General features: G+C 37.7%; 1 pseudogene; it reads left to right on the forward strand.

Annotated features, from left to right (window-relative positions):
• Positions 1–659: 659 nt before the first annotated feature.
• Positions 660–1,324, forward strand: LOC110205097 (tubulin alpha-8 chain pseudogene; annotated as a pseudogene).
• Positions 1,325–8,850: the final 7,526 nt, after the last annotated feature.

Genomic DNA, 8,850 nt, shown 5'->3' on the forward strand with positions numbered 1-8,850 from the left:
ACAGCCCAAGTGCAGATGGGCAATGACTGCTAGGAATTATATTGCTTAGAGCATGGTATGCAAACCAATGATACCATGTCCAATGACAGACCTTGTGGGACTAGGGGTGACTCCTGCAATACCTTCTTCACTGAGACAGGAACTGGCAAATAAATGCCCAGAATAGTTTGCGTAGATTTGGATCCTGATGTGATAGGTAAGATTAGGACCAGCGTCTTTAAGCAGTTATTCTACTAACAGCAGCTGATTTCTGCCAAGGAAGATGATGCTAATAACTATGCTTGTGGCCATTATACTATTGGGAAGGAGAATGTTGATCTTGTATCAGAGTGTGTGCAAAAATTGTTAGATCAATGCACATGGCTACAGGGATTTTTAATATTGCATAGCTTTGCAAGTGGCAAAGGCTCAGGTTTCACTTCATTCTCTGAGTTTGCTGTCTAACCAGCCCAATTGGACTCTACAACTGGAGAAGAGCCTTATGATGATATCCAAACACAACTGGATCATTCAGACCAGGCCTTCAAGGTAGATAATGAGGCCATCTATGAATTTGCTGCAAGAAACTGGACCAATGTCCCCATCCACACCAACTTCAACCAAGCCTTTTTCTCCATAAGTACCTCCCTGTGATCTGATGGTACTATCAATGTGAACTTCATATCTTGGCTCCTTATCCCTACACCCACCTCTCCCTGGTCATCTATTTGCCCTCTGTCTCCACTGAAGAGGCTTATCAGCGGCTCTTAATGGTTGAAATCTTCTGTGACTGCTTTGACTCCTCCAACCGGATGGTGAAGTGTGAGCCATGCCAAGGCAAGTACATGATTTGCTGCATGATATGCTGAGGTGATATAATACCCAGTCATTGCCATGATCAAACCATTCAGTTTGTAGACTCGTTTCTACTGGCTTCAAGGTTGACATCAATTTCCATCTTTATCTATAGTGCCAGCTGGCTAGTTGGCTAAGATGCAGTGGGCAGTGTGCATGCTTGTTAAGTAACACTACAGGCATTGCTGAAGCCTAGATCCATCTGGACCACAAATTTGACCTAAGATATACCAAGTGGGCATTTGTACATTAGTGTGTGAGGGAGAACACGGAAGAAGGAGAATTCTCTGAGGTCTAGGAGGATTTAACTGCCCTGGAGAAGGATGACAGAGTAGGCTTAAAATCTGTAGAGGGTGAAGATGAAAGTGAGGAATTCTCAAAGATAGCAAGCAACCAAGTTCATCTGGCCTATTCATCTTTTGTACCTTTCTCTTTTCCCACCGTCCCAAATAAAATCTTTCCTCACTTGCAGTTAAAAATAAAAAAATAAGATTACCCTCTAACAATGAAGCTCTTGGTTCCTGATTTAATTAAGGTGTTTCCATAATAATTTGTGAGGTGGAACAATTATTAATGGAAATAGAAGCCTACTCTCAACATTCTTTATTTCAGAAACTTTGGACCAAAATGTTGCAAACTTAATATTGCAGAAACTTGCAACTACATATTTGTTGAATTACAACATCCCAGAGTTGGAAGTGACTTCATAGGTCTTTTGTCTCAAACCATGACTGAACAGAACTTCTTTCTTTAGCATTCCTGCCAAGAGGTCATTCAGTCTCTGTATACTGATTTCTAGTAATGGGAAACCCACTACCAGGGGTGGCTCATTTCAATTTTAGATAGCTTTGATTGCCAACAAGTTTTACTGTAGTAAAGTGATTTCCATCAGCTCCACCTCTAACTTTAGATGATTCTGTGACAAAAATAATTCCAGGCAACCAGGTGTCAGTCATAAGAAGACATGTTCAGTTATCATAATTTGAATTTACTGTGGGTTAACTGATTTCTGAAGTTATTACAAGAATGAAAACTAGTATTAACATTAAAAGGGGAAATAACTTCATAAGAATAATTTGATAATTTTGTATTAGAGTTATATCTTTGTATTGGTATGTGGGAGACCCTGGATCCTAAAAGGCTTGTTGAGCTAAGTGAAGGGTCTGTTATCATGGGATCATTGAGTTATAGCTAGAAGGTACCATAAAGGCCATCTAGTCCAACTCTCTCATTTTCAGATAAAGAAACTGAGGCCCAGGGCTGAAGTAGCTTGACAAAGATTATAGTTAGTAAGCAGAAGAACCATGATTTTAACCTGGATTCTCTGACTCTAACTCTGGTGTACTTTCCATTACTATCTAGCAGGTCTTACAACGTCAGAAAGACTGAGTTCTGAATTGTGTATTCTTATCCTGGAAGCAAGGTAGATAAGCATGGAGAGAATCATCATTGAGTGTTGGCCATCAGATTTCCCCCCTCTCCCATTATAGGAACATGGCCCAAGAGGAAATCATCTTCTAATGAATGGAACACCTTTAATCTGTGTGGGTGGAGGGAGAACCATTTATTGATACATGGTAGGTCTCACAAATATAAGGTTGATATAGAATTTTGCTTGTGGAGTAATGTACTGGGCTTGGAGTTAGTATGCCTTGGGTTCAAATACTACTTCTGACACTTGCTAATTGTGTGATCCTGGAAAAGTAAGTTAATTTCCGTGTCTCAGGAAACTTTCAGAACTTACCTACAAAGGAATAGATGAGGTGACATTTACATTGGTGGAGAGAGTTCTCACACAAGGAATTCTCCTCCCAGATGAAATAATAAATCCTTCCATATTAACATCCATCTAAGACAAACATAGTTTGGGTTATTGTGGTCTTTTTTATAGCCATACTGATGTGATGACCACCAGGCTACCATGGTCCAACACTGGCATCACATGGCTAAATATGCTAATTACATAGACATATTGATAGTAATGATTATCCCATGGAGCAGAATGGGTAATTTGCATTCTCATGTCATCATGAAAGCTGGTGTTCTCAGTATTAATGAATCATTTTTCACCACATTTTTTAGGCTTAAAATATTCAGTTTTAGACATCCTGTTTTCTTCCCATTTCAGCCAAGTTTAATTTCTCTTCACCAGCTTTGTTTTTATAAAGTAAAATTAATGTATAATTTCAGTGTTTAAATCTCAATTCTCAGTGAATTCATGGCAGATTGCAAGTGAATACGATTTGTTCGTTAACACCTAATAGCTTGAAATAATTTATTGTGCAAACATTTTGAGGAAAATGAGGCCACTTGAGCAAAAGCAGCTTAGGAAACGTTACTTGTTTATCTAATAAACTACCCTAGGGTGAGCAAGTACATTAGCATTGCACAAACTTTCTGACTTATTCATCATCACTATTTATTATTAAAACTTTATCTGTTTCAACTTAGTGAATAGCTGCCTTGGGATACGCAGCCTGCAGCAACAACAACAAAATAAAGTTTATGCAATTTGCATAATATTGTACAAAGAATATTAGCTTAGAACAATATGAATCCCTTGATCATTTGCAGAACCCTTTGGTGTTTAATGTTGGTAAATATTTAAATAACAGCGAACCTATATAATTATAAAAATTTCTCTTCCTAATCTGCCCAGGATGTAAAGATGTTGTAAATCATCTTGATTACATAGTCTGGCTGGGAGAAAATGAGGATGTGATCGAGAAACACTTGTTGATTGTATTTGCTTTTCAGGAATGACAAGGATGTTGGCACCAGCTTACCTGGGTGGCAGCCAAAGGACCAAGAGTAAAAACCTAAGTCCTGTTCTTTACTCAATTTTGTAGTAGCATCAATAACTAGATAAACTGGGCACTGTACATAGTAACCCCTCAATAAGTATTATGGGAAATTGTTCCGAGAATTCTAGACCCACCTTTACTATATATCATGTCATTATACTACTTTAAAATATCCTAGCTGCTTTCAGAGCTCTCAGCCCATAGACAGTAAAGGGGTTGAACAACTGATCAGGAGATTATAGAGGTCTCTGCTGATACTGGTGAGCAGGACTCTGTTGCTTTGCTTATATTGAGATCTGGGTTGCAGTCCTGGGTGGCAGTCCCAGGTTGAAGAAGAGTACTTGCATACCAGAGCTTACAGCCACAGGGACTTTTTCACAGTTCCAGAGCAGAAAAGAGTGCTTGTGGTCATTCACAGACTCCAGACATAGGCCAGGACAGGAGTAAATACACCTCTCCTTAGATCATACCACCTTGGAAGAACTGAAAACTTATGGTTCGCTGGAAGTATCTCTGAAAACAGCTGCACAAAACCCCTGGAGTTTGGGACAGTGCTCCCTCTATCCTAGAAGCAGTGCCGCACTTTAACAGATAATTAAAAGTCAAGAAATAGACTGGAAAAATGAGCAAATAACAGATAAAAATTCTGACCAAAGAAAGTTATTATGGGGACAAGGAAGATCAAAATACACTCAGAAGAAGATAAAGTCAAGGCTCCTACATCCAAAGCCTCTAAGAAAAATATGAATGAGTCTCATGCCATGGAAGAGCTCAAAAAGGATTTTGAAAATAAAGTAAGAGAGGTAGAAGAAAAATTGGGAAGAGAAGTGAGAATGATGCAAGAAAGTCATGAAAAATGAGTCAACAGCCTGGTAAAGGAGACACACAAAAAATACTGAAGAAAACAACACCTTGCAAAAAAAAGACTAGGCCAAATGGTAGAAGAGGCAGAAGAACTCACTGAAGAAAATAATTCCTTAAAAATTAGAATTAAGAAAATGGAAGCTAATGACTTTATGAGAATTCAAGAAACAATAAAACAAAACCAAAAGATTGAAAAAAATAGAGAACAATGTGAAGTATCTCATTGGAAAAATAATTGTCCTGAAAAATAGATTCAGGAGAGATAATTCAAAAATTATTAAACTACCTGAAAACCACAATAAAAAAAAGAGCCTAGACATCATCTTTCAAGAAATTATCAAAGAAAACTGCCCTGATATTCTAGAACCAGAGGGTAAAATAGAAATAGAAAGAACCCACTGATCACTTCCTGAAAGAGATCCCACAGTGAAAACTCCCGAGAATATTTTAGCCAAATTCTAGCTCTCCCAGATCAAGGAGAGAATATTGCAAGCAGCCAGAAAGAAGAAATTCAAGCATTGCAGAGCCATAGTCAGGATAACACAAGATTTAGCAGCTTCTACATTAAAGGATTAGTGGTCTTGGAACATGATATTCTGGAGGGCAAAGGAGCTAGGATTACAACCATGAATCACCTACTCAGCAAACTGAGTATAATCCTTCAGGGAAAAAAATGGACATTCAGTGAGATTGAGGACTTTCAAGAATTCTTGATGATAAGACCAGAGCTGAATAGAAAATCTGAATTTCAAATACAAGAGTGAAGGGAAACATAAAAACGTAATCAGGAAAAGGAAATCGTAAGTGACTTAACAGGGTTAAACTGTTCATATTCCTACACAAGAAGATGATACTTATAACTCATAAAAATGTTCTCATTTTTAGGGCAGTTAGGAGTATATATAGACAGAGGGTAAAGGTATGATTTGAATATGAAAGGATATGTAAAAAATGAAATTAAGGGGTGAAAAAGAGGAATGCACTGGGAGACAGGGAAAGGGAGGTACAGAATGAAGTAAATTATTTCACATAAAAGGGGCAAAGAAAAGCTTTTACAGTGGAGGGAAAGATGGGGGAAAAGGTGGGGGGAGAGGTGAACCTCACTCTCATCAGAATTGGCTCAAAGAGGGAATAACATACATACTCAATTGGGTATAGGAATCTATCTTACCCCACATGAAAGTAGGAGGAGAAGAGGATAAGAGAAGGGTGTGTGCAATAGAAGAGAAGGCAGAGTTGGGAAGGCAGTAGTCAGAAGCAAAATACTTTTGAGGATGAACAGGGTGAAAGGACAGAGAGAATAGAATAAGCCAGGGCAGAGGGTCAGAGAGATAGGATGGAGGGAAATACAATTAACAATCATAACTGTGAAAAAAATTTTGAGCAAGTTTCTCTGATAAAGGTCTCACTTCTCAAATACCTAGAGAACTGAGTCAAATTAAAAAAAAAATAAGAGCTATTTCCCAACTGATAAATGACCAAGAAATATCAACAGTTTTCAGAGGAAGTAATCAAAGCTATCTATAGCCATATGAGAAGGTGCTCTAAATCACTATTGGTTGGAGGAATGCAAATTGAAATAATTTCTTAGGTACTATCTTGTACCTATTAGATTGGCTAACAGGACAGAAAAAGTGAACGACAAATATTGGAGGGGATTGGGGAAAATGAGACATTAATGCACTGGTGGTAGAATTGTGAACTGATTCAACTATTCTATAGAGCAATTTGGAACTATGCCCAAAGGGCTATAAAACTGTATACCCTTTGACCTAGCAGTGGCACTACTAGGTCTATATCCAAAAAGATACAAAAAACAAAAAGGAAAAGGACCTGTATGTACAAAAATATTTACAGCAGCTCTTTTCTGGTGGCAGGGAGTTGGAAACTGGAAGGATGCTCATCAGTTGGGGAATGACTGAATAAATTCTCCTATATGATTGTGATGAAATAGTATTGTGCTATTAGAAATGATGAGCAGGATGCTCTCAGAAAAACCTAGAAAGATTTACATGAGCTGATACAAAGTGAAATGCACTGTATACAAAGTAACAGCAAGCCTGTAAGATGATCAGCTGTGAATGACTTACCTCTTTTCAGCAATACAATGATCCAAGAAAACTCTGAAAGACTTAATGAAAAATGCTATCCACCCCCAGACAAAGAACTGATGGTGTCTCAATACAGATTTAGCATACTTTTTTTTACTTTATTTTTCTTGAGGTTTTTAATTGTTTTTGGCCTATGATTTCTTTCACAATATGACTAACATGGAAATATGTTTTGTGCAACTATACAAGTACAACCTACATCAAATAGCTTGCCTTCTCAATGAGGGGATTGGGAAGGGAGGAAGGGTCAGAATTGGGAACTCAAAGTTTTAAAAATGAATGTTAAAAATTGCATTTACATGTAATTGGGGAAAAATAAAATACTAAATAAATAAAAAAATCATGGACACATCTACATTACAGAATCTGTATTGGGTAGAAGGGATTTCATAGGGCACCTGCATCTAATCCAATCCACACCTAAACAGGCATCCCCTCTACATCCTATTCTATAAGTGGTCATCTATCTACCTGCCCCTATGTTTGAAGACTTCCAGGGATGGGTAATTTACTGCCCCTGGAGTCAGCCCTTTTCATTTTTGGACAACTCTAATTGTTTTTTATTTTATATTTTTCTTATATCATCCTCCAAACTGTTTTCTGGAAATCCATTGTCCCAAATCCTGATTTCTGGGGCTAAGCAGAACAAGCATAATCCCCAGAGAGCGGCCTTTCAAATGCTTAGAGACAGTTACATAATTCAGGGAAGGATGTTGAAGGAAAGGGGCTACAATTTACTCCTGTAACCCTCAACACTGGTGTTGGGTTAGCCCAGGGTATTTCCAGTTTTCCTAAGGGCAAAAAAATTATTGAAACAAAATAGATTTTCATTCAGTTTGATTTAAAAATAAAAAGGCCGTGCAGTCCTTTGTGTGTGTCAGTCTGTGTGGAGTGAGATGGTCATGTTTCATGAAATCAAATAAAAAATGACAGGGTATTGTAATACAAAAGCCTGGGCTTCTCCAGGGTGTAGTATTAGAGCATTTGTTGATAAAAGGGAAAAAAAGTACCTTTCTTCTATTATAAGGGCTGATCTGTAAGGGCAATTTTTTTTATCAGTCAACAAACACTTATTAAGCATGTACTACATGCCAGGCACTATGCTAAGCAATATGGATACAAAGGAAGGCAAAACCAAACAAATTCACCAACAAAAACTGTCTCTGTCCTCAAGGAGCTCCCATTCTAATGTGGGAGACAACATACAAAAAACTATGCACTAATAATATATGCAAGATAAATATAAATGTTTATATTAGTGTAAACATAAACATAAATAAGTAATATAAATACAATAAGTCTAATAATACATGCAAGATAAATTGGTGGAAATCTTAGGGAAAGCACTAGAATCAAAGGGTATTGGGAAAGGCTTCTTGCTGAAGTTAGGATTTTATGTGGAAGAAAGGAAGCTGGGGAAGCTAGGAAGAGTAGATGAGGAGGGAGGGAATTCCAAGAATGTGAGATAACCATTGAAAGTGCATTGATCTTGGAGATGGAGTGTTTTATGTGAAGAATCTCAAAGCCAGTGATACTGAATCATAGAAGTGGAAAGGAATAAGTTACCTGGAGCCTGGAAAGGTAGAAAGGGGCCAAGTTAAGAAGGACTTTATAAGCCAAACAAGGGATTTTTTATTTGATCCTGGAAGTAACAGGGAGCCACTGATCAGGACTGGTGAATGTAGCCAAAGTAGATAAGGGCTTCAGGAGAGAAAGAGAAGAACCCTAACATTTCCCTCTGCTAGTTGCATTGAGACCTCCTCTGGGCCCTTCTTCTTAGCTTAGTAGAACTTAAGTCCACCATGTGACTGTGGCCAGGCATTCAGTATTGTATGGAATAAATTTTAATTTCCTCATCTCCAAATGTAATATTTCGTGCCAGCCCCAGGAGCATTGAGTGAAAGACAAAGACTGTTTTAAATCATTATTTTGCAAAGTGCCTATCATAAGTCTTACTAGCAAGTAAATAATTCTTTCTTAAAATTATTACATTGCAACTTTTTCCAAAATTCAGGAAAGATTCAAAGTGAGTAGCTGAAACAATATCATCATCTGATGACCAGCACTCTTCTTTGAACTTAGCTAGTCTGGTCTTTGAATGACTGCTATGATTCATTTCTAGGCCTATATCTTAAGACTTTCTTTCATGGTAGGAGCTGTGAAACTTGTGTTCCCTGGCACAGTCTTTGAGAACTTCAACTAGTCAGTCAACAAGGATTTATTAAATGTTTGTTATG

The sequence above is a fragment of the Phascolarctos cinereus genome, unplaced genomic scaffold (assembly GCF_003287225.1).
Source record: "Phascolarctos cinereus isolate Bilbo 61053 unplaced genomic scaffold, phaCin_HiC Scaffold_2;HRSCAF=192, whole genome shotgun sequence".
NCBI lineage: Eukaryota > Metazoa > Chordata > Mammalia > Diprotodontia > Phascolarctidae > Phascolarctos > Phascolarctos cinereus.